The sequence below is a fragment of the Anomaloglossus baeobatrachus genome, chromosome 4, assembly GCF_048569485.1.
Source record: "Anomaloglossus baeobatrachus isolate aAnoBae1 chromosome 4, aAnoBae1.hap1, whole genome shotgun sequence".
Taxonomy (NCBI): domain Eukaryota; kingdom Metazoa; phylum Chordata; class Amphibia; order Anura; family Aromobatidae; genus Anomaloglossus; species Anomaloglossus baeobatrachus.
In genome coordinates this window covers 503,557,136-503,584,924 of record NC_134356.1, presented here as the reverse complement: position 1 = coordinate 503,584,924, position 27,789 = coordinate 503,557,136, and the positions used below count along the sequence as shown (strand labels likewise).

Sequence of the window (27,789 nt, the reverse complement as noted above, 5' to 3'; positions counted from 1 at the left end):
AACTACATATAACTGAATAGGATGACTGAAGTGAGCACTAATATATATATTATGAGTGCAAGCCAAAAATTACATACTATATACGGATAAGGCTGCACATCAAACTTAGATAATAGTATAATGCCTCAAGCATATGGACAAATATTGGAATATACAATGAAAAATGCTACTTGCTAATTTGAACATGTGAATAATGAATTGCATACCTGCCATGAATATTAGGAAAAAGGAGATATTTAGCAATCGCATTGATCAATGTAACTGAGCCCCAAGGCCTCGTCAAGGCATATCTCTATATTGGGGTCCCTAGCTCTGTGACCCTAACTGTGTGTCATCTCATTGCAATTAAAAACTGCTATGGGTGGAGAGGGGTAACTAAGGACTTTCTTATATAGGAGATGGAAAAAACATGGCCGAAAGGGGCGGAGCTATGTTCACATTCAGAAAAAAAACTACATATAACTGAATAGGATGACTGAAGTGAGCACTAATATATATATTATGAGTGCAAGCCAAAAATTACATACTATATACGGATAAGGCTGCACATCAAAGTTAGATAATAGTATAATGCCTCAAGCATATGGACAAATATTGGAATATACAATGAAAAATGCTACTTGATAATTTGAACATGTGAATAATGAATTGCATACCTGCCATGAATATTAGGAAAAAGGAGATATTTAGCAATCGCGTTGATCAATGTAACTGAGCCCCAAGGCCTCGTCAAGGCATATCTCTATATTGGGGTCCCTAGCTCTGTGACCCTAACTGTGTGTCATCTCATTGCAATTAAAAACTGCTATGGGTGGAGAGGGGTAACTAAGGACTTTCTTATATAGGAGATGGAAAAAACATGGCCGAAAGGGGCGGAGCTGTGTTCACATTCAGAAAAAAAACTACATATAACTGAATAGGATAACTGAAGTGAGCACTAATATATATATTATGAGTGCAAGCCAAAAATTACATACTATATACGGATAAGGCTGCACATCAAACTTAGATAATAGTATAATGCCTCAAGCATATGGACAAATATTGGAATATACAATGAAAAATGCTACTTGCTAATTTGAACATGTGAATAATGAATTGCATACCTGCCATGAATATTAGGAAAAAGGAGATATTTAGCAATCGCATTGATCAATGTAACTGAGCCCCAAGGCCTCGTCAAGGCATATCTCTATATTGGGGTCCCTAGCTCTGTGACCCTAACTGTGTGTCATCTCATTGCAATTAAAAACTGCTATGGGTGGAGAGGGGTAACTAAGGACTTTCTTATATAGGAGATGGAAAAAACATGGCCGAAAGGGGCGGAGCTGTGTTCACATTCAGAAAAAAAACTACATATAACTGATATAACATTGATCAATGCGATTGCTAAATATCTCCTTTTTCCTAATATTCATGGCAGGTATGCAATTCATTATTCACATGTTCAAATTAGCAAGTTGCATTTTTCATTGTATATTCCAATATTTGTCCATATGCTTGAGGCATTATACTATTATCTAAGTTTGATGTGCAGCCTTATCCGTATATAGTATGTAATTTTTGGCTTGCACTCATAATATATATATTAGAGCTCACTTCAGTTATCCTATTCAGTCATGTCTATCTCCATGACTGGCTCTTGACCAAGTGGTTCTTTATTGTTTGAAAGAAACTCTAGACCAAACAGTAAGGGGGTGTGAACAAAAGTTTTAGTCCAATCAAGTATCGTAGGTCAGGGCTTCATGACGTAGAGAGATCTGCATATTCTCCTTGGATTGGACAGTCCAGGCTCCAGGAATTTTCCTTTGTCCATCTGTGTTGGGTGTGGAACAGGAAATAGCAGCCATCTTTACAATTACATGTGCTGGTATATACTGTGTTCTAAGGAAAATACACTGAATATGCAATATACATATATACATGTTAGTAAGAAACAAAAGCATTCACAAATATGTGTGTTAGTTCACATCTACTGAACTATATAACTGAGTCTATGAAATGGCTGAATTAAGTATTTTTGGATACTCAATTCTTTATCCTCAACAGTCCCCCCTAAAGACTTACTTCTGCCATTTCTAAATTCTAAGGGTACTGTGTTCCCTTAGGAAGAGAGGTAGGAAGATCTGTTGAAAAACCTGCCTAACTGAACGTTGAAACATGGGCGGAAAGGGGAAAGGGGTTTTCTTCACCAGTTTGAGACCAAGGACTCCTAGGCGAGTCCTCACCCTTTGTAGTTGGACTTTCCCATGTCTCAAGGTTCTCTAAGTCCTCTCTTCTACCTGTTCTGGCAATGCTGGTCTAAAACTGTACAGGGTTTTCTGAAAAGGATAAGTATGAGCAGAACGCTCAGTGCAGCTCTGGTTGATCAACCCTTCTACAATGCGAGGTGTGGATCCATAGATGTTTCTATGGTTGGATCAGCTCCTCTAGTGTTGACTCATGGATCTTTCTCGCTTGTCCTTTAGGATCAATCAGTTTCCTGACTGGAGACCATATGCTAATAGCTCTGATTTAAGATCTGGAATTAGAGAATACACCTGTTTATCACACTATTCAGTCAATTATATAAAAATATACATGTCTATGCTAAACCAAAAAACATCTTACATAAAGACCTGCTTATTGCAAAAAGAAAACAAAACATATACATTTTGTACACGATTTGCCAGTTTCCACTTTTCTATAAAATATACACTTTTTGTAAACACATTTTTCTTTACATACCACCTTCATGTGCTTCTCAACAATAATGTCGTTTTCTGCACTGAAATGCCTCTGACCAAACCTGGAGAGAGATTTACACAACACGCACAGACTTGCATACAACGTGCTCATGATATACATCTATAATCAGTTTGCAGTCTCTAAGAATGGGTAGAGTAGGTGCAGGGTGTTTCCACTGACTCTTTACAGTTTTTTCTCACTTCGTTCTAGGCACTTGTCTCACAAGACTGGGTGAATCTGCCCACCTGGGTACTGAACCCGGTGTCACCAAAGCACACACTGACAATTGTCTTTCACAGATGTTACCTGGGCCATCATTAAGAAGAGGTCTCATGGCAGAGAAAGCTTACCAACCTTTGTCCACAGACCTTCCTCAGTCAGCTGGCTCCCTGCATGTCACACTCCATTCCTTGTTGTATCGCTTGTTCCTGTAGGGATTTAAGAACACAAGGAGTGACAGAAGTCACTGACCAATGTCACCAAGGCATGGTCGGTATTGGTGAAAGACTCTCAACTCTAGGCCCGTTTACTGCTTCTTGGTCAGCTGCACCTGTGCGAGGATCTCCATCCGAATCCATCAGCTCAGATCTAGACTTTCTTTTCGGCATACCTAATTCATTTGACAACAGGAAAAAATCTACAACCTACATACACCTCTAAAGACTCTTACCCACTCCTGTTCTACCCATCAAGAGAGGCATTTAATGCATCACTGTCTCCTGTATCAATAGGATTGGAGGGAGTGGTCGAATTTAGACTACCTCATGTGGTGTAAACAGCAGCATATCCAGTGCAGAATCGACCACCATCTGGTTTCATCTATAAAAACAAAAACTAAAAAAATATACATTAGATCATTCTTATAACTTCATCTCTGATCATAATACAGTTAGTGGTCATCTATACCTCACATGACTGAGAATGCTAAATAAATAAACAAACAAATAAACAAATAAACATATAAGACAAGACTTTCCTATTTCAGTTAACAGATATACCTCATAGTAATCTAATAAACATAACCTATGGGAAAAAGGTCAGCTTCAAAACCAAGGTCAACTTCAAAACCTATCTAATATGCCTGCTGCGCCCTCCAAGAAACTGGAGAATATAATTAATACCTTATTCCCCCCTTGTTTAATTGTTTATTTACCAATATGGCAAAATTCAGCATTTGTATACTGGTATTCCCTAAAAGAAAAAAATAAAACAGCAGGTAATAAATTAGCCACATACTAAAACCTAAAAAGAACAAACACTGAAAATAACGTACATCTCACAACATTATACATTACTGGGAAATTTTAAAACCTTACAATAAACAACACTGTATCCATAAAGAAAAGAAAAACCTTTCATAGTAAAAACAACTAAGACATGATGAAATGACAGCTGTGACTAGGCGACTAACCTGCAAAAATATATGAATTGTTTAGAAATAATCATAAAAACAGAAAAGGTGATAGAGTCACAAAATAAAAATATATTGTTCAAATAAATCGCCATTAAAAACAAAACAACACAAATTATATCGCACATCCCATAAAATTTAATATTCCCTATTCAGGTATAAACAGCAAACTAAAAATGGGAAATCCTGAACTCTAAGGGTTAAACCAAACTTACGTCACTATTGGAGAGAGACACATTCCATCAAGACACATTCCATCCCTGTCTCTTAAAAGCGAGAGAGGAAGAAGAAAAAAACTCATCCTTTGTTATAACAAAGACGTAGCAGTAAACACATCCATTACCCATATCTACATTGGATGCATTATACATTTTTCCTAATTCCTTTTTACAAATGGATTTGATTCATTTTGACATCAGTAGGGGTAAGTCGTTTACGATTTTTGTTTTAAATTAACTAACACAGTACAAAGATATATACATTTACCTTCCTCTATTTTATTTTATGATATAATGCTGCAGGACCTCTAAAATACCAATTGATTTTATGTGAACAGAAAATTCTGTAAAAGTTTCACTTACTTATCTTTGACTTGCATTTATGGGATAGCTGAGTAAACAAATATACTATTTATACTTATTCAAATATGTTAGTCATTTATACCACAGAACACCTCCCACCGGGGATGGGTGGAGAGCTTTGAACAAAGAGCCATTGCGAGGGGTGTGGCTTATGAGCTGTACTGCCATCAGTGGGTGTAGCAAGACGGCTGCCACAGGAAGTTCCATGCACCTGACTTCCGGGTGCAGCATCCATGTTGTGACTCTCTGGGTGTACTGGGAGTGGCTAGAACTACGTAGTAAACCAGGGATACTTTTAGTGCCTGGAAATTTGCATTTCAGCATACAAAGGAGAGATTTGATTAGCACCAGATATGATGACTTCTAGAGCAGAACAATGAGGCACCGCTAGAGAAAAACAATTAGTGATTCTACAAACAGCAACAGACAGTGAATGGGGTCTTTGTTCTTCATTATAAACTCACTACAGATTAATCTGAACTTCAATACATGGGTTGCAGCCTGCCATCTAGTGGTAGTCCAACGATTTTACACAACTTTTTGCAATCTTTTATATTTTTTCCGTTTTTTGTAACTAGGGCGACAGCGTCCTCAGCTTTTACTAAAAACAACATATTTATCTTTTGAACAGAGTATACAGTGCTTAATTAGACCGGCCGGCTCCAACCGAAATTCTTTCCCGTCTCGTTATGAAGACCTACCGTCTCATAACAGTGACTCATGTTTAATACGCAGGGGAATACGCAGGGGAATACGCTAATTAAGCCAAGCGACACTACTCTGTCCTCCTCCTCCTGGACCTGTCCTCTGCCTTCGACACAGTAGACCATTCCCTCCTACTACAGATTCTCTCATCTCTGGGCATCACAGACTTGGCCCTATCCTGGATCTCCTCATACCTAACCGACCGAACTTTCAGCGTCTCCCATTCTCACACCACTTCCTCATCTCGCCCCCTATCTGTCGGTGTCCCCCAAGGCTCAGTTCTTGGACCCCTGCTGTTCTCCATCTATACCTTCGGCTTGGGACAGCTCATAGAGTCCCACGGCTTCCAGTATCATCTCTATGCCGATGACACACAGATCTACCTCTCTGGACCTGACATTACCTCCCTACTAACCAAAATTCCACAATGTCTGTCTGCTATTTCATCCTTCTTCTCGGCGCGATTCCTAAAACTTAACATGGACAAAACAGAGTTTATTGTCTTTCCTCCTCCTCACTCATCTCCTCCAACAAGCCTTTCCATCACACTTGATGGTTGCTCACTCTCCCCAGTCTCACAAGCTCGTTGCCTTGGAGTGACCCTCGACTCTGCTCTATCCTTCAAGCCACACATCCAAGCCCTCTTCACCTCATGCCGATTACAACTCAAAAATATCTCCCGGATCCGTGCTTTTCTTAACCAAGAATCTGCAAAAACATTAGTGCATGCCCTCATCATCTCCCGCCTCGACTACTGCAACCTCCTGCTCTCTGGCCTCCCTTCCAACACTCTTGCACCCCTCCAATCTATCCTAAACTCTGCAGCCCGCTTAATCCACCTCTCCCCTCGCTACTCCCCAGCCTCGCCACTCTGCCAATCCCTTCACTGGCTTCCCATCGCCCAACGACTCCAGTTCAAAACATTAACCATGACATACAAAGCCATGCACAACCTGTCTCCTCCCTACATCTGTGACCTAGTCTCCCGGTACCTACCTGCACGCAACCTTAGATCCTCACAAGATCTCCTTCTCTGCTCCTCTCTTATCTCCTCTTCCCACAATCGTGTACAAGATTTCTCCCGTGCATCCCCCATACTCTGGAACGCTCTACCTCAGCACATCAGACTCTCCACGACCGTGGAAAGCTTCAAGAGGAACCTCAAGACCCACCTCTTCCAACAAGCCTACAACCTACAATAGCCTTCAGCCCAGTAGACCACTGCGCAACCAGCTCTGTCCTCACCTATTGTACCATCACCCATTCCCTGTAGACTGTGAGCCCTCGCGGGCAGGGTCCTCTCTCCTCCTATACCAGTCTGTCTTGTACTGTTAATGATTGTTGTACGTATACCCTCTTTCACTTGTAAAGCGCCATGGAATAAATGGCGCTATAATAATAAATAATAATAATAATAATAATTCCGACACACGCAGACAGTGACATGCGCCTGAACCGCAGGGGAATACGCTAAATCCACTTTAAGTTAACAGAACCCTTCCCGCCTCGTCTATTATTTATCCAACATTCAATATTCAATATTTAATATTTAATATTTAATATTCAATATTTAATATCCAATATCTAACAAACAGTGGCTGTGTTATCCGCAACACAGGGGAATCGCTAGTTCTCATACTTCTGTTCAAAAAACAAACAATTTAAAAAAACTGAAAAATGCATGAACCCGTTAATTTCTCTCTAATCCAAACCAAAATAACACTTGTCTTTCTTTCAAATCATTACAACTCTGTACTATACAAAGGCTGCAGCCACCTCCTGTATATTAGCCCACTGACCCCTCCTCTCTCCTCGCTCCAAAGAGCTGCGCTGTTTTAACCCCCGGTATCTGCCTCTTCCCTCTTCCACCCCCCTTCTCCTCCACAGAACAAAGACAGCGGCTGCGTCTATGTGGGCTCTATTAACCCCCCCCCGCTTTCTAACACACACAAACTTTCCTCTTAGTGAAGAAATGCAGGCAAGGGGGGATTAACTATCAACCCCCCTGCTTTCTTTGTCTAAGAGACTGCAGACACAGCGTGTAATACAACTCCCGCTCTCAGTCTCTGTCTACCCCCCTTCTTCCTTTGTTCACAGCGAAGAAGAAAAAACTACAGGCAATTAACTCTCCGAGAACCAAACAGAGAAATCACAAGCTTGATTAACCATACACTATATACAAATAAACAGCTACTCAAAGAGCCCCCCATTAGTGATGAGCGAGCATGCTTGTCACTACTCGGTACTCGCACGAGTATCGCTGTACTCGGGCTGCTCGGCGGGGACCGAGTAATCTCGCGATACTCGTGCTGTACTCGTGGTCTTCATTTCTGCATGTTGGCGCTCTTTTGAGAGCCAGCCCTCATGCAGGGATTGGCTGGCAGACCACTGCAATGCCACAGCCCTGTTAGTTGTGGAATTGCAGTGATTGGCCGGCCTGCACAGCGTGACCGAGCCTTTATATCGGCCGGCGCGCTGTGCTCTGCTCACAACTATCCAGACAGTCAGTGCAGGGAGAGTGTCGCTGATTCAGGGAAAGCTTTGCGGCCCTTTATAGTTAGTTCCGGAGCAGGGCTGCAAACAGTGTGACCAGAAGTCCTTCTCAGGACTATTCTAGTTGTATACAGGCAGGCAGGGTATAGCCAGGTCGGAGTACAGTAGCAGAGTCCTTCTCAGGACTATTGTTGCTATATACAGCCAGGGTATAGCCAGGTCGGAATACAGGCTAGTGACCAGAAGAGTCCTTGTCAGGACTATTGTAGCAGTATACAGGCAGGCAGGCAGGGTATATAGCCATTCCTAGTGATGACCGTATACCAGCCTTCATCATATCTGGGGCTGGTGTACACAGTGTAAAACAGTCCAGATAGTGTCAGACGTCTCAGTAATTGTCGCTCCTAAAAACCAGTTAGGTTCTTATTGCGTCCGTGCTTGCATTTAAAAACAGCACGTGTGTGGCAGTCAGTGGCAGCGTACAGGTGCGCGTTTTGCACAAACTATTATATAACGCACAAGTCTAGTGTATAATACACGTCAGTCAGCAGTGTCTGAAAGTGTCAGACTTCTCAGTAATTGTCGCTCCTAAAAACCAGTTAGGTTCTTATTGCGTCCGTGCTTGCATTTAAAAACAGCACGTGTGTGGCAGTCAGTGGCAGCGTACAGGTGCGCGTTTTGCACAAACTATTATATAACGCACAAGTCTAGTGTATAATACACGTCAGTCAGCAGTGTCTGAAAGTGTCAGACTTCTCAGTAATTGTCGCTCCGAAAAACCAGTTAGGTTCTTATTGCGTCCGTGCTTGCATTTAAAAACAGCACGTGTGTGGCAGTCGGTGGCAGGGTACAGGTGCGCGTTTTGCACAAACTATTATATAACGCACAAGTCTAGTGTATAATAATACACGTCAGTCAGCAGTGTCTGATAGTGTCAGACTTCTCAGTAATTGTCGCTCCTAAAAACCAGTTAGGTTCTTATTGCGTCCGTGCTTGCATTTAAAAACAGCACGTGTGTGGCAGTCGGTGGCAGGGTACAGGTGCGCGTTTTGCACAAACTATTATATAACGCACAAGTCTAGTGTATAATAATACACGTCAGTCAGCAGTGTCTGATAGTGTCAGACTTCTCAGTAATTGTCGCTCCTAAAAACCAGTTAGGTTCTTATTGCGTCCGTGCTTGCATTTAAAAACAGCACGTGTGTGGCAGTTAGTGGCAGCGTACAGGTGCGCGTTTTGCACAAACTATTATATAACGCACAAGTCTAGTGTATAATACACGTCAGTCAGCAGTGTCTGATAGTGTCAGACTTCTCAGTAATTGTCGCTCCTAAAAACCAGTTAGGTTCTTATTGCGTCCGTGCTTGCATTTAAAAACAGCACGTGTGTGGCAGTCGGTGGCAGCGTACAGGTGCGCGTTTTGCACAAACTATTATATAACGCACAAGTCTAGTGTATAATACACGTCAGTCAGCAGTGTCTGATAGTGTCAGACTTCTCAGTAATTGTCGCTCCTAAAAACCAGTTAGGTTCTTATTGCGTCCGTGCTTGCATTTAAAAACAGCACGTGTGTGGCAGTCAGTGGCAGCGTACAGGTGCGCGTTTTGCACAAACTATTATATAACGCACAAGTCTAGTGTATAATACACGTCAGTCAGCAGTGTCTGATAGTGTCAGACTTCTCAGTAATTGTCGCTCCTAAAAACCAGTTAGGTTCTTATTGCGTCCGTGCTTGCATTTAAAAACAGCACGTGTGTGGCAGTCGGTGGCAGCGTACAGGTGCGCGTTTTGCACAAACTATTATATAACGCACAAGTCTAGTGTATAATACACGTCAGTCAGCAGTGTCTGATAGTGTCAGACTTCTCAGTAATTGTTGCTCCTAAAAACCAGTTAGGTTCTTATTGCGTCCGTGCTTGCATTTAAAAACAGCACGTGTGTGGCAGTCAGTGGCAGCGTACAGGTGCGCGTTTTGCACAAACTATTATATAACGCACAAGTCTAGTATATAATACACGTCAGTCAGCAGTGTCTGATAGTGTCAGACTTCTCAGTAATTGTCGCTCCTAAAAACCAGTTAGGTTCTTATTGCGTCCGTGCTTGCATTTAAAAACAGCACGTGTGTGGCAGTCAGTGGCAGCGTACAGGTGCGCGTTTTGCACAAACTATTATATAACGCACAAGTCTAGTGTATAATACACGTCAGTCAGCAGTGTCTGATAGTGTCAGACTTCTCAGTAATTGTCGCTCCTAAAACCCAGTTAGGTTCTTATTGCGTCCGTGCTTGCATTTAAAAACAGCACGTGTGTGGCAGTGGGTGGCAGCGTACAGGTGCGCGTTTTGCACAAACTATTATATAACGCACAAGTCTAGTGTATAATACACGTCAGTCAGCAGTGTCTGATAGTGTCAGACTTCTCAGTAATTGTCGCTCCTAAAAACCAGTTAGGTTCTTATTGCGTCCGTGCTTGCATTTAAAAACAGCATGTGTGTGGCAGTCGGTGGCAGGGTACAGGTGCGCGTTTTGCACAAACTATTATATAACGCACAAGTCTAGTGTATAATACACGTCAGTCAGCAGTGTCTGATAGTGTCAGACTTCTCAGTAATTGTCGCTCCTAAAAACCAGTTAGGTTCTTATTGCGTCGGTGCTTGCATTTAAAAACAGCACGTGTGTGGCAGTCAGTGGCAGCGTACAGGTGCGCGTTTTGCACAAACTATTATATAACGCACAAGTCTAGTGTATAATACACGTCAGTCAGCAGTGTCTGATAGTGTCAGACTTCTCAGTAATTGTCGCTCCTAAAAACCAGTTAGGTTCTTATTGCGTCCGTGCTTGCATTTAAAAACAGCACGTGTGTGGCAGTCAGTGGCAGCGTACAGGTGCGCGTTTTGCACAAACTATTATATAACGCACAAGTCTAGTGTATAATACACGTCAGTCAGCAGTGTCTGATAGTGTCAGACTTCTCAGTAATTGTCGCTCCTAAAAACCAGTTAGGTTCTTATTGCGTCCGTGCTTGCATTTAAAAACAGCACGTGTGTGGCAGTCGGTGGCAGCGTACAGGTGCGCGTTTTGCACAAACTATTATATAACGCACAAGTCTAGTGTATAATACACGTCAGTCAGCAGTGTCTGATAGTGTCAGACTTCTCAGTAATTGTCGCTCCTAAAAACCAGTTAGGTTCTTATTGCGTCCGTGCTTGCATTTAAAAACAGCACGTGTGTGGCAGTCAGTGGCAGCGTACAGGTGCGCGTTTTGCACAAACTATTATATAACGCACAAGTCTAGTGTATAATACACGTCAGTCAGCAGTGTCTGATAGTGTCAGACTTCTCAGTAATTGTCGCTCCTAAAAACCAGTTAGGTTCTTATTGCGTCCGTGCTTGCATTTAAAAACAGCACGTGTGTGGCAGTCAGTGGCAGCGTACAGGTGCGCGTTTTGCACAAACTATTATATAACGCACAAGTCTAGTGTATAATACACGTCAGTCAGCAGTGTCTGATAGTGTCAGACTTCTCAGTAATTGTCGCTCCTAAAAACCAGTTAGGTTCTTATTGCGTCCGTGCTTGCATTTAAAAACAGCACGTGTGTGGCAGTCGGTGGCAGCGTACAGGTGCGCGTTTTGCACAAACTATTATATAATGCACAAGTCTAGTGTATAATACACGTCAGTCAGCAGTGTCTGATAGTGTCAGACTTCTCAGTAATTGTCGCTCCTAAAAACCAGTTAGGTTCTTATTGCGTCCGTGCTTGCATTTAAAAACAGCACGTGTGTGGCAGTCGGTGGCAGGGTACAGGTGCGCGTTTTGCACAAACTATTATATAACGCACAAGTCTAGTGTATAATACACGTCAGTCAGCAGTGTCTGATAGTGTCAGACTTCTCAGTAATTGTCGCTCCTAAAAACCAGTTAGGTTCTTATTGCGTCCGTGCTTGCATTTAAAAACAGCATGTGTGTGGCAGTCGGTGGCAGCGTCAGGCTCCATATTGTCCCTGGATAGAGACGTGCATGATGGCCTGTAAACATGAAGTGCCCATTGTAAGGAAGTGGGTCTATTGTAGTATAGCCCTTAGGCAGGGCAGCCAAAAATTGGGAGGCTCCACGTTGTCCCTGGATAGAGACGTGCATGAGGGCCTGTAAACCTGAAGTGCCCATTGGAAGGAAGTGGGTCTATTGTAGTATAGCCCTTAGGCAGGGCAGCCAAAAATTGGGAGGCTCCACGTTGTCCCTGGGTAGAGACGTGCATGAGGGCCTGTAAACCTGAAGTGCCCATTGGAAGGAAGTGGGTCTATTGTAGTATAGCCCTTAGGCAGGGCAGCCAAAAATTGGGAGGCTCCACGTTGTCCCTGGGTAGAGACGTGCATGAGGGCCTCAAAACATTGTTCCCATTGCAAAGGAGCGGGTCTCCTGTCGTTGTAATGTCCATTCTGCAAAGAATGGGCGAAAAAATTTACCACTGGGGGTATACCTGAAACAAAGGCCTAAGTATTGCAATTTGTAATGGTCATCATCATGGTGGCGCATGAGGAGAAGGAGGAGCAGTCCAGCGATTATCCAAAGTCCAGAAGTGTGTACCCATGGGTGAGTGGAGGTACATGGCAAACTTTAAATTCCACTCTCATTTGCTGGTGGTGTGGTGAAGTCTGGCCCAATCCAACCCTTGTTCATCTTGATCAGAGTCAGCCTGTCAGCATTTTCAGTTGACAGGCGGGTGCGTTTATCTGTAATGATTCCACCTGCGGCACTAAAAACACGCTCTGACAAAACGCTAGCGGCAGGGCAGGCCAGGACTTCCAAGGCGTAGAGAGCCAATTCATGCCACGTGTCCAGCTTGGATACCCAATAATTGTAAGGCACAGAGGAATGTCGGAGTACAGTTGTTCAATCTGCAAGGTACTCCTTCAGCATCTGGGCAAACTTAGGATTTCTTGTGGCACTACCCCGCACCTCAGGGGCTGTGGTACGTGAGGGGCTGAGAAAACTGTCCCACATCTTAAAGACTGTTCCCCTACCTCTGGCGGATTGGACTTGTGCCTCTCTCGGCTGTACGCCTCGGTTGTCCACTGATTCATGACCTATGCCGCTAGCGTTTTGTGAGGGGAATGCTTTGCCTACTTCCGTGACTATGGCCTTCTGGAACTGCTGCATTTTGCCTGACCTCTCCGCCTCGGGAATAAGAGACATAAAGTTCTCCTTTTAGCGTGGGTCTAACAGTGTTACCAACCAGTAATGATTGTCGGCCAAGATGTTCTTAACGCGAGGGTCACGAGACAGGCAGCTTACCATAAAGTCAGCCATGTGTGCCAGACTCTTAACAGCCATCACTTCAGTATCCTGACCAACACGATGACTGAACATGCTGTCCTCCTCCTCCTCCTCCTCATCATCTACCCTGTCCTCTGGCCAGCCACGCTGAACCGAGGATATGACTGCATGTCATATCCTCAATTTGGCCAGAGAGTTGCTCCATGTCTTCATCCTCCTCCTCGTCATAGTCCTCCACTGCACGTTGTGATGAGACGAGGCTGGGCTGTGTGTTATCATCACCCACACCCACTACTGTTTCTTGCTCAAACTCATCGCGCTCCGCCTGCAATGCATCATGGTTGTTTTTTGAGCAGAGACCATTTTAGAAGGCAGAGAAGCGGTATGGTGACGCTAATAATGTCGTCATCGCCGCTCACCATCTTGGTGGAGTCCTCAAAGTTTTGGCGGATGGTGCATAGGTCGGACATCCATCTCCACTCCTCAGGTGTCATGTGTGGAGTTTGACCCATTTCCCGACGGCTTAGGTGATGCAGGTACTCAACAACTGCCCTCTTCTGCTCACATATCCTGACCAACTTGTGCAGAGTTGAATTCCAACGCGTGGGGACATCACACACCAGTCTGTGTGCCGGAAGATGCAAACGGCGTCTTAAGCCGGCAAGGCCGGCTGAAGCAGTAGGTGACTTTCGAAAATGTGCAGACAGGCGGCGAACTTTTACCAGCAGATCAGACAGCTCTGAGTATGACTTTAGAAACCGCTGAACCACGAGGTTGAGCACATGGGCCACGCATGGAACATGTGTCAGCTGGCCTCGCCTCAAAGCCGCCACCAGGTTCCGGCCATTGTCACACACGACCTTTCCTGGCTTTAGGTTCAGAGTTGTGAGCCAGTGATCTGCCTGCTGTTTCAGAGCTGTCCACACCTCTTCTGCATTGTGGGGTTTGTCACCTATGCAGATTAGCTTCAGCACTGCCTGTTGCCGCTTCGCCGAGGCAGTGCTGCAGTGCTTCTGTGTCGCCCTGGACAAGCCAGGGGCCACAGAGCACAACACTTAAACACCCCACACTCCCTGCAGGCATATCATAGTCAAAACACAAAATCCTTGTTGCCTTCCCCAGGGGCTGTTGTCCACACCAGGGTGTGGAGCCAGGCGGTTGGTCTCCACCCACCGAGGAGGAGGGAAAACACAGGCAGTGAGAGTTAAGCTAAGGAAGTGGAAGGAGGAAAGTAGTAGAGAGGAGAAAAGTGACAGCAAAGAGCCTGAAGTTGGTCCGGGTGTGTGGCCCGGACAGGACAGCAAGGTTGGCCAGATGTGGCGACCGTCTGCAGTGGAGGCCGATTGGAGTCTGCCGTAAGGACCGTGGACGGGTGGTGACCCGGCCGTACCGGACCGGTATACAAAGAGAAGCCAGCACCATTGGCAGAGGACTTTCGGATCCCGGCAAGGCTTGGTGTCGCCGTGAATTTGCCAAATCCGTTAGTGAAGGGAACCTCAGGGTTTCCAAACAGCCAAGTCCAGATAGAAGGCAACCGTACAACCGTGAAGGGGAGACACAGCCACCGCCAAGGGCAACCGTCTCCCAGGGCCAGCGCCTGTGGGCAAAAGGGGCTCCTCCGGCCCATATCCAGGTCGGGGAGCGGGTTACCGTTGGGAAACCATCACTACCAACACTTAACTTAGGTGCAGGGAGAGACAGTCATCACTAACCTGCAGGGAGGAACAACCGCAGCCGTCCGAGTGACCCGTCCATCCAGCCACTTGTTTAACCGTGAACTGTGTCATCATCATTGGGCTGAGTGAGTACCTCCGTGCCGTGCGGCACAGCGCTGCCCCTGCGACCCTGCACCTCATCAGGCCCCGCAACCCGCCTGTCATCCATGTCTACCCCATCACCAGGCCCCGGGACAACCAACCCCCCTACCCACGGAGGGGAGAAATAACAACAAAGCTGCTCCCTGTCACAGGCTCCCGGGATCCCCGTCCAGAGCAGCGGTGGTGTCCACACAATCACCACAACCGTGGGTGGCGTCACGGACAATATCCCCAAAACCCAAACCACCCCTTTTCACTCACGGGCGAGTAGCGCCGCTCGAGTCCCCGGGATCCGGCCATCGCTCGAGCCAACGAGCAGCAGCAGCCGTAGAGCAGCGTCAGCCGGACCCGAGCAGTGGGAGAGCGCACCGTCCCCTCCTCCGCCCGCGACACTTCCAGCTTGGGACTGGTGTGGAGGGTAAAGTGGATCAGGATGCGCAGGAGGAGGAGGAGGCTGAGGAGCATGACATTCCGGAGCTGTAGAGTGTGTGTGAAACCCTGACTGAGGTAGGGCCTGCAAAACTTGGTGTGTGAAGGACGTGTTCCGTCCCTCGCTCAGACTGGGTCCCAGCTTGCACAATATTAACCCAGTGTGACGTCAACAAGATGTAGCGGCCTTGCCCACATGCACTTGTCCACGTGTCTGTGGTTAGGTGGACTTTGGCTGAAACAGCGTTGTTCAGGGCACGTGTGATGTTTTGTGACACGTGGTTATGCAATGCGGGGACGGCACACCGGGAGAAATAGTGGCGGCTGTGGACCGAGTAACGTGGGACAGCTGCCACCATCAGGTCGCGGAATGCTTCTGTCTCAACCAGCCTAAAAGGCAACATTTCCAGCGCAAGCAGTCGCGAAATGTTAGCATTTAGAACTGTGGCATGTGGGGTGTTGGCAGTGTATTTGCGCCTGCGTTCAAAGGTTTGCTGAATGGATAACTGAACGTTGCGCTGGGACAAGGACGTGCTTCATGATGGTGTTCTTTCTGCGTAGGCAACTGCAGGTGCAGGAGTGGAGGAGGCTTGTTCGCAGGCAGCATGGACAGGGGATTGGCTTGCATGCACAACCAGCGAAGACGTAGCAGTGACATCAGCAAGCACTGCTCCTCGACTCTGTTGTACTTCCCACAAAGTCGGGTGCTTGGCTGACATGTGCCTGATCATGCTGGTGGTGGTCAGGCTGCTAGTTTTGGTACCCCTGCTGATGCTGGCATGGCAGGTGTTGCAAATGGCCTTTTTAGAATCATCTGGAGCCAACTTAAAAAACTGCCAGTGTCAGAGTTCCGGGTTTTCCAGTTTTCTTTTGAAAGAGCTTGCCCTTTGTTAACATGGAGTTTTCTGTTCTGTTGCCCTACTTCCTGTCCATCTGTTTAAAGCCGCCCCTAAAGCTTAGTCCAGTGCCTGAGTATACTGCTTCCTGTGTGCTACTGCCCTGCTGCTTTTGGTTCCTGATTGTTATTCGGATCCTCTTGGAAAACAACCGACACCGACTCTGGACTTCATCTGGTATCATCTAGCTGTGCCCGGACTCCGTTTGCCGTCTTTGGTCGGCACTTCTGCCTGGTTCCTTCCGTTTAATACCACTCTGGACTCACATCACGTACGGACATTTTTGGACTTACCTATTGCCCTTTTGTGTCCCGGCTGCTGCGCATTTAGGGCTTCTGGGGTGATTGCCAGACAGTCCCTGTATAGGGGTTCGCTCTTGGTGGTCTCCCTGGGGGAGTCCGGTGCGCGGTCCCGGGAATTCCCTTTCGCTCCGTCCCTGGAAGGTATTTCCTGTATTTATGTTCTACTGTGTTTTTGTTCCGTTTATGTACATATTTGCTGGTTGCATATTATAAACGTCTTGCACCAAGAACTCGTCTCTGGTTGTCATTGCCCTAACGCAATCGAAATCCTCAATACATACAATAGTATTACAGCCAGACTCGGGAAGACCTAACATTTGTACAGGCACCTTGTGTCGTGTTGTTCCGGGGAACAGTTGCCTGACGTCTGCCTGGGGCCACCACTCTGCTTCTTACTGCCTGTTGTGATGCTACGCCTCCCTCCCCCTGTGCACTGCTGTCCTCGCTCTGCATATCCTCCTGCCAGGTTGGGTCAGTTACTGGATCATCCACCACGTCGTCTTCCTCTTCCGCACCCTGCTCCTCCTCCTGACTTCCTGACAATTGTGTCTCATCATCGTCCACCCCTTGTTGAGACACGTTGCCAACTTCGTGAGAACGTGGCTGCTCAAATATTTGGGCATCTGTACATACAATCTCGTCATGGCCCACTTCAACAGGAGCTGGCGAGAGGCCAGAATTTGTGAATGGAAACGTGAACGAACAGCTCTTCCGAGTGTCCAAGTGTGGGATCAGTAATGTCCGTGGACGTGTACTCGGCCTGGTGGTAGGAAGGAGGATCAGGTTCTGAAATGTGCGGTGCAGTATCACGGCTACTGACACTTGACCGTGTGGAAGACAGAGTGTTTGTGGTGGTGCCAATCTGACTGGAAGCATTATCCGCTATCCAACTAACAACCTGTTGACACTGGTCTTGGTTCAAGAGCGGTGTACTGCTGTGGTCCCCAAGAATTTGGGACAGGACGTGCGAGCGACTAGATGTGGCCCTTTGTTGTGGCGAAATTAGAGCTTGCACACAACCTCGGTCTCTGCCTGCACCACCATCACGTCCACTTCCTTGTTCGTTGACAACGCCCTTGCGCATTTTGCAATGCTGTGCTGATGTGTATTCACTAGACTTGTGCGTTATATCCAAGTGTTTGCAAAACTCACACAAATGCAGCGGAAAGCTGCCACCAACAGGCACACACGTGCGGTTTTTAAATGCAAGCACGGAGGCACTAAGAACCTAACAGGTCTCTATCCAGGGACAACGTGGAGCCTCCCAATTTTTGGCTGCCCTGCCTAAGGGCTATACTATAATACACCCACTTCCTTACAATGGGCACTTCAGGTTTACAGGCCCTCATGCACGTCTCTATCCAGGGACAACGTGGAGCCTCCCAATTTTTGGCTGCCCTGCCTAAGGGCTATACTACAATAGACCCACTTCCTTACAATGGGCACTTCAGGTTTACAGGCCATCATGCACGTCTCTATCCAGGGACAATGTGGAGCCTCCCAATTTTTGGCTGCCCTGCCTAAGGGCTATACTATAATACACCCACTTCCTTCCAATGGGCACTTCAGGTTTACAGGCCCTCATGCACGTCTCTATCCAGGGACAACGTGGAGCCTCCCAATTTTTGGCTGCCCTGCCTAAGGGCTATACTATAATACACCCACTTCCTTACAATGGGCACTTCAGGTTTACAGGCCCTCATGCACGTCTCTATCCAGGGACAATGTGTAGCCTCCCAATTTTTGGCTGCCCTGCCTAAGGGCTATACTATAATACACCCACTTCCTTACAATGGGCACTTCAGGTTTACAGGCCCTCATGCACGTCTCTATCCAGGGACAACGTGGAGCCTCCCAATTTTTGGCTGCCCTGCCTAAGGGCTATACTACAATAGACCCACTTCCTTACAATGGGCACTTCAGGTTTACAGGCCATCATGCACGTCTCTATCCAGGGACAACGTGGAGCCTCCCAATTTTTGGCTGCCCTGCCTAAGGGCTATACTATAATACACCCACTTCCTGACAATGGACACTTAATGTTTTGAGGCCCTCATGCACGTCTGTATGCAGGGGCATTGGTGAACCTCACAATTTTGGACTGCCCTGGCAAAGGAAAATACTACAAAGACTCACTTCCTCAAAATGGGCACATTAGACTCAAGAGGCCTTCATGTACGTCTCTTCTCAGGGACATCGGAGTGCCACACAATGTTTTCACGTAAAATCTTTCATGTATTAATCTCAAAAAGTAACATACACCAGCTCTATCTCACTATTGGGTATGTGCCCTTAACATTTCTGCCATGAAAAATCATTTTGGGGTCATTTTGGAAGGTTTTCTGGTGAGTCCGTAAAAATGGCGTGAAACGCGGACAAAATTGTTCACAGCTGTGACTTTTGAGTGATAAATGCTTCAAGGCATCTTCCCCATGCTGTTGCCATGTCATTTGAGCACTCTTCTGAGACTTTTGTGACATTTTTAGGGTTTCTCCATGCTGCCGGGGGGTCATTTCACAAAAATACTCGGGTCTCCCATAGGATAACATTGGGCTCGTTGCTCGGTCCGAGTACACGAGTATCTTGGGAGGCTCGGCCCGAGCTTCGAGCACCCGAGCTTTTTAGTACTCGCTCATCACTACCCCCCATTTCTACCTTACTTACAGCGAGAAATACAGACAGCCGGATACTTTACAACCTACACCTAGCCCCTATGGGAGCTGGGTCCTTCTAGCCCACCGGCGGGTGACAGTCACACCGTTAGGTCTCCGGTGCACTACCATTCTCCAGACTAGTGACCACCCACTTTCGCCAGGTGTCTCTCGAACCACAGGTAAAACAGCACACACAATGTATATGATGGTTACCTGCGAAATGAAGGGTGATCAATCCTATCAAGCGACACCTGGATACTTGTGGAGTAGCCCCCAGACGTCCGGAAAATGGAAGCTCTGACTCACCCTTCTCGGTAGTCCCATCTGGGGTGCCAACTGTCAAGGTCAGAATGACGATGATGATGAGACTCAAAGGATCTCTCGATATCCGGCTGCTGCTTCTAATTAAAAATGTCATGTGTGCACACGAGAATGAAAAATAACTGCACAGCAAGTCAGTTATGTCTATCTCCATGACTGGCTCTTGACCAAGTGGTTCTTTATTGTTTGAAAGAAACTCTAGACCAAACAGTAAGGGGGTGTGAACAAAAGTTTTAGTCCAATCAAGTATCGTAGGTCAGGGCTTCATGACGTAGAGAGATCTGCATATTCTCCTTGGATTGGACAGTCCAGGCTCCAGGAATTTTCCTTTGTCCATCTGTGTTGGGTGTGGAACAGGAAATAGCAGCCATCTTTACAATTACATGTGCTGGTATATACTGTGTTCTAAGGAAAATACACTGAATATGCAATATACATATATACATGTTAGTAAGAAACAAAAGCATTCACAAATATGTGTGTTAGTTCACATCTACTGAACTATATAACTGAGTCTATGAAATGGCTGAATTAAGTATTTTTGGATACTCAATTCTTTATCCTCAACAATACTCCAGTAACGTTGCAGCTCTGAAATATGACCAAACTGGTGGCAAATGGCATCTTGGCAGCTTCACGCTTGATTTTCCTCAATTTATGGGCAGTTATTTTGCACTTCTTTTTGCCCAACACGTTTCTTGCTACCCTGTTGGCTATTTGCCATGAAAGGCTTGATTGTTCGGTGATCATGCTTGAAAAGTTTGGCAATTTCAAGACTGCTGCATCCCTCTGCAAGACATCTCACAATGTTGGACTTTTCAGAGCCCGTCAAATCTCTTTTCTGACCCGTTTTGCCAAAGGAAAAGCAGTTGCCTAATAATTAAGCACACCTTATATAGGGTGTTGATGTCATTACACATTATTACCTCATTACAGAGATGCACATCACCTGATTTACTTAATTGGTAGTTGGCTCTCAATCTTATATAGCTTGGAGTAGGACAACATGTATATAAATATACTGTATATAAAAATTATCATGTGATCAAAATAATCATTTGCCTAATAATTCTCCACACAGTGTATGGCATTTAGATCAGGTTCCTATGCAGGTTAGTCAAGTTCTTTAACACCAAACTGACCCAACCATATCATTATGAAACTTGCTTTGACACTGGGACAGTCATGTTGGAACCGAATAAAGGGCCCTCCCAAAACTGTTCCCACAAAGCTAAAAGCATACAATAGCCCAAAAATGTCCAACATTTCCTTTCACTGGAACTACATGGCCTTGGTCAATGCTTCCTCTACCAAAGATGCCTTAGTGCTGTCAGACTGTTAACATTCTCCTGGCAATCGCCGACTCTTTTGAATTTCAATATGATCAGCTGTGGTTGGTTCTCTGAAAATAATTGCAATATTGGCACATGCACTTTATTGACTTATGTGATACAGTCATATGAAAAAGTTTGGGCACCCCTATTAATGTTAACCTTTTTTCTTTATAACAGTTTGGGTTTTTGCAACAGCTATTTCAGTTTCATATATCTAATAACTGATGGACTGAGTAATATTTCTGTTTTGAAATGAGGTTTATTGTACTAACAGAAAATGTGCAATCCGCATTTAAATAACATTTGACCAGTGCAATAGTATGGGCACCCTTATCAATTTCTTGATTTGAACATTCCTACCTACTTTTTACTGAGTTACTAAAGCACTAAATTGGTTTTGTAACCTCATTGAGCTTTGAACTTCATAGGCAGGTGTATCCAATCATGGGAAAAGGTATTTAAGGTGGCCACTTGCAAGTTGTTCTCCTATTTGAATCTCCTATGAAGAGTGGCATCATGGGCTCCTCAAAACAACTCTCAAATGATCTGAAAACAAAGATTATTCAACATAGTTGTTCAGGGGAAGGATACAAAAAGTTGTCTCAGAGATTTAAATTGTCAGTTTCCACTGTGAGGAACATAGTAAGGAAATGGAAGAACACAGGTACAGTTCTTGTTAAGCCCAGAAGTGGCAGGCCAAGAAAAATATCAGAAAGGAAGAGAAGAAGAATGGTGAGAACAGTCAAGGACAATCCACAGACCACCTCCAAAGAGCTGCAGATGGTGTCAATGTGCATCGGTCAACAATACAGCGCACATTGCACAAGGAGAAGCTGTATGGGAGAGTGATGCGAAAGAAGCCGTTTCTGCAAGCACACCACAAACAGAGTCGCCTGAGGTATGCAAAAGAATATTTGGACAAGCAAGTTACATTTTGGAAGAAGGTTCTGTGGACTGATGAAACAAAGATTGAGTTGTTTGGTCATACAAAAAGGCGTTATGCATGGAGGCAAAAAAACACGGCATTCCAAGAAAAGCACTTGCTACCCCCAGTAAAATTTGGTGGAGGTTCCATCATGCTTTGGGGCTGTGTGGCCAATGCCGGCACCGGGAATCTTGTTAAAGTTGAGGGTCGCATGGATTCAACTCAGTATCAGCAGATTCTTGACAATAATGTGCAAGAATCAGTGACGAAGTTGAAGTTACGCAGGGGATGGATATTTCAGCAAGACAATGATCCAAAACACCGCTCCAAATCTACTCAGGCATTCATGCAGAGGAACAATTACAATGTTCTGGAATGGCCATCCCAGTCCCCAGACCTGAATATCATTGAAAATCTGTGGGATGATTTGAAGCGGCTGTCCATGCTCGGCGACCATCAAACTTAACTGAACTGGAATTGTTTTGTAAACAGGAATGGTCAAATATACCTTCATCCAGGATCCAGGAACTCATTAAAAGCTACAGGAAGCGACTAGAGGCTGTGATTTTTGCAAAAGGAGGATCTACAAAATATTAATGTCACTTTTATGTTGAGGTGCCCATACTTTTGCACCAGTCAAATTTAGTTTAAATGCAGATTGCACATTTTCTGTTAGTACAATAAAACTCATTTCAATCCAGAAATATTACTCAGTCCATCAGTTATTAGATATATGAAACTGAAATAGCTGTTGCAAAAACCCAAATTGTTCTAAAGAAAAAAGGTTAACATTAATAGGGGTGCCCAAACTTTTTCATATGACTGTATATGCTGGAATCTGTTTACACCTAACCAACACCACTGTGATCATAGTTGTTATTACCCCATTTTATGTCCATCCTTATCCCAGTAGTTTATATATTTATGTCTTCATATAGGATATATACTTTCATTGTTTGTAGATATTATATGTTTAATAATCATCTCAATAAAAATTGCTTTTGCATCTTATACTCCCTGTTTCTTTGTTTTGGCCATACATTTAAGTAGCTGTGGGTATGACTGGGGCCTCGGGGCTTAATAAAGCTAAGCACTATATTTTTTTTCAATATAAGACGCTCTTTACCATAAGACATACCCCAGGTTTACACAGCAGAAAATAGAAAAAAAATTTTTAATAGGAAAATTAAAACTTCCCTGGTGGTGTAAATTGGAAGGGTTATTATTACTAAATTTAAATATACTAGGGCAGAATAGGGAGGTAATAAATCTATTCTTGGTGTCTTTCTGCGGTGTATATATTATACACACAGACTCCGCTACAATACCCATAGACATACATGCCTCAGCTAAATGCCCATAGACATACATGGCTCTGCTAAATGCCCATAGTCATACATGGCTCAATTACATGCAAACATAGACACACACAGCTCTACTACATGCACAGCTCCTACAGCCTCCGTTCTGGTCCGGTAAGTTTCCGGTTCTGTTCTGCACCGATCACATAGATCAGTGCAGGGTAGGAAGAGAAAGTGCAGCTCTCTATGAGTGGCCCGGGTCTCCCTCATCAAACTGATGGCAGCCCCACTCACTGGGGCCCGATGAGCAGAGGAATGAAAGGGGAGGGGCCTGGGCTGTCAGCAGCCGGGCCCCACTTCTGGCTTCTACTCACCGGGCCCCATACAGGAGTCATGGTTGTAATGCCCTCAAGGTGGCCCTGGCTCAGTTCTGGTCAAGAATCATGGTACTCTGTCTGTTTCCATGTTTTGATGTCGTAATGGAGAATAGATTCACATCTTTTTCTCATAGTTACAGAGTTAAATAGTGTAATGTCCTGGAGCTGGATCCACGGGACCATGCACCGGACTCCCCCAGAGAGGCAACCAAGAGCGAACCCCTATACAGGGACTGTCTGATCACCCCTCCAGAGGGCCTAGATGCACAGCAGCCGGAACACTTGGGGTACGGATTACGGGTCCTATGGAAGTCTGTTTGGGAGATGACCATTAGTCCAACGTGAACCATAGGGAGGACGGAAGTCTGAAACCGGATTCAGGTGCTGAGTAGGAACAGCAGACGGGGTCCGGATCCAGCGAGATGTGCAGGCTGAAGTTACCAGGTGGAATCGGGGACCGGTGACGGGATCAGGCTGACGGAAGATGGCAGTATCCACAGCAGACAGTCACCAGGACACTTCCTGGGGAATCAACAATGTGGACCAGGTCAGGACGGCAGACGGGCTCTGCGGAAGAGACAGTGTTATTCCCGAGACAAGACACAGAGGTACCTGAACACCTAGCTATAGAAACACGTTGAACAGGCACCACCGACCTAGAAAGGGAAGTCTTATATACCCTGTACCTGTATCAGCCATTTTCTGTTCCCGGGACGCTGGCCCTTTAAGAAGAGGTGAGTGAGTGCGTTCACGCCCTAATGTGCATGCGCTAGGCCCGAGTGCTGGAGACCAATGCAGGAAGCAAGAAGGAGGGTAAAGGAGATGCAGGGGAGCCCGGCAGAGAGTCATGGGTCGCAGCGTGGCGCCGGGAGCGGCACATGGGAGGAGGAGTGAGCGGGAACGCCGTGGGCAAGAGGACCGGGGACCGGAGCGGTGAGTGACAGGCGGCGGTGCCGGGATCCGGGGAGCGTTACAAATAGGTTAAAAAAAGACTTAGGTCCCTCAAGTTCATCTTATTTTTAAAGATTACTTATACAACCTACAGTTCCATTTGTTGTGAGAAGAGCATCCAGTCTTTTTTTAAAAGCTGTCATAGTGTCTGCCTTTACCACCTCTTGCAGGGTGACATTCCACAGTCTGACAGCTAACTATAAAAATCATTTCCTATTTAGCTGCTGAAATTGTCTTTCCTCTACCCTTAATGAATGCCTCTTAGTCTGTTGTAAGGTCTTTGAAAATAACAAGTTAGGTACCAGTCCTTTGTACTGACCACAAATGTATTTATACATATAAGTATATAAGTGAGTCTCTGAGGCGCCTTTTTCTAACCTAGACAAGCCAAACACTTCTAACCTCTCATCCCTCGTAATAATCTAGTTGCCTGCCTTTGAATTGACTCTAACTTCCAAATATCCTTTCTAAAATGTGGGGTGCAAAACTGGATCCCGTATTACACATGATTTATACAGGGATAACAATACATTGGTATCACTGGATTTTCTCTCTTTTTATACACTCTAAAATCTTATCCAAAGTTAAAAGCTAAAATTTTGCTTTAACAGCTGTTGCTTAACATTGAGTATGGCTGCTCAGCTTACCTGTAACTAGAATAGCCAAGTCCTTCGCCTGTTCTTTAGTCCCAAGTACAGTATATTTTCACTTATTGAATATGCAGGAAAAGGATTACTCCGGCCTAGGTGCATTACTGTATGTTTGTCAACATTTCACTTTATCTGCCATGTGTTTGCCAAAGCAGACATATTAGTTAGATAATTCTGTAATATTTTACTGTCATACTCATTTGTTATTATCCTACATAGTTTGGTATCAGCAGCAAAGACTGACACTTTTCTCTTAATCATACATAAGGTCATTAATAAAGTGGTTAAAAAGAACTGGTCCTAGCACAGATCCTTGTGGTACCCCACTGCTGACTATATACCATTTAGAGAATGTTCCATGTTTAATGACTCTTAGCTTCTTGTTTTTTAACCATTTTTTTTACCCATGGTCATATAGTATCTGCTAGTTCCTGCTTCTTGAGCTTCAGGATTATGCTGTTGGGTGGTACAGTATCAAATGCCTTTGCAAAGTCCAGATATGTCACATCAGCTGCATGACCAGATTTGCACTTACCTACTCATAGAAACTCAACCTGTTGGTTAGATACGACTTATCGGTCATGAATCTATGTTAATGGTCAGTAATTGTTTTATCCTATGCAATATATTTTTGCAGGTCATCTCTTATAATAGCCTCAAAAACTTTCATGTCAGACTTACCGGACAGTAGTTCATAGTTGCCTGGATCCACCTTCTTACCTTTCTTAAATATCAGTACCACATCAGCCATCTTTCAATTTTGTGGCATTAATTAATTTTCCTTCCACTAGGAGTCTGGATTTTATTGATACAGATTATTGCTTGTTAGTCATATAATATAATGTTCCTGTTTATTATGCAGTACAGTTGAAGGAAAAGGACAAGCTGCATATAAAGATTTAAACTGCACAAGAACATAGCTTCTCCTAAACGGCTAAATCTTGAAAACTGTGCACAGCTACATCAAAAGAGTTAAGTAGTTGGAGGAGGACATAACTGCTCCTAAAAGGTTGATGTACAAAAGGAAGACAAAGCTGTATTTAAAGAGCTACCCTGAAAGAGGATATAGCAGCTTCTAAATTATTAAACTGCAAAAGAATAAGGCAGCCGACTGTTAAGGATTAATCTGAGTCTCTCACTACATATACACAGATCATCCAACAAAAGTCATAATAAAGGTCTGTCACACTGGCATATAACATGGCATATAACATGCAATCTGATGTTTTATTGGATAGCACTTGGACCGGTTTTATAATATAGGGAAGTGCAGATCAGCAATGCTTTGCTCATGCTCATTCGGCATGAGAAAACAATCGCAGCATGCTGCTAGTGGCTCCCATATTTGGATGACGCGCACCCATACAAGTGTGAAACATCGGTCTGCACTCGGATGTCAACCAAGTGCAGTCCGATTACTGCGAACACAGGCAATGGAAGAAGATGGAGAAAATAAGTTTTCAATATTCTCCTCACCTGTGCTCTGATTCTCGCATGCGAGGAAATTGGTGTATAGTCAATGACACATAGCTCATACTTGGAGCAGAGTTTTAAACGAGTGTCATTTGTGAATGCAAATGATTCTCTCACATGAGAGAATCATCGCCAGTGTGAGCAATCCCTAATGGGTCATAGTTTACCTCTAAAGTGGCTTCTTATCTGCCTCCTACATTCCCTGATGCTCCATAATATATAGGAATCTTACAATACTTTTCGTATAATAACATCTAATATGAAGTAAGGCAGCAGCACAGATCTTCCCTGTGATTACTTGCTGCACACTCAGTCTCTTTCCCTAATGCAACAGTACCTTCCAGTTCATAAGCTAAGGGTATGTGCGCACGTCTGCGCTCTATTCCGCAGCGTTTAAGTCACTGCATGTGCGTTTCAAAATGCAGCCGAAAAAGCTGCGTTTTGAATGCATTGTGCATGCAGAATTCAAGCGGAATTCATGTGTTCTGGATGCTTGCTCTGCCATAGACAGAGTGGGGAAAGTATCCAGAAAGCACAAAAGAGGTGACATGTTGCTTTTTAGAACGCAGCGTTTTGGCAAAATATTTCATCAGCCGAAATGCTGCGTTCTAAAATGCAACGTGCGGATGGAATTTGCACAACCTTCATAGATTGTACTGGGGACGCAGAACGCAGCATAAAAGCATGAAAAAAGCACACAGCCTAAAAGTCCCTCACTGCTCTCAAAATAGGGAGATAGTGGAAAGCCCCACTCTAGTTTTGTCCTCTTTAAATGGATATATTTGGAGGCAATTTTTTACTTAACTATTAATTATTTTGAAAAGATTTTACTTAAAAAATTTGATTTTTTTAAACTTTTCATCTAGTATGTATAACTGCATAGCTGACTGCAAAATGACTACCTGTGAATCTGTCAGGTTGTTCGGTAACTCCTAGGTTATATTCTCATAGGTATTTTTAAGCACTCCTTTTTTGGGAGATTTTTCGACGAGGTTTTCTTTCCTGGTTTGGAAAAGTTTTAGATGAGTTTTTTTCATAAAGCTTTTTGTAGCGTTTTGACTTGACATCTCCCTAGTGCCGGGCAGATTTTATCCAAATCCACTTACAAGATTTCTTCAGGGAAAAAAGGTATTATAAACTCATATGTTTTCTCATAGAAATGGGTAAGG

The 27,789-nt window shown here is 44.6% G+C and overlaps 1 protein-coding gene across 1 annotated transcript in view; it reads left to right on the top strand.

Annotated features, from left to right (window-relative positions):
• The window catches only part of FAM227B (family with sequence similarity 227 member B), a 756,766-nt gene that overhangs the window by 548,559 nt on the left and 180,418 nt on the right, over positions 1 to 27,789 (top strand). The gene's annotated exons all lie outside the window — the stretch shown is intronic.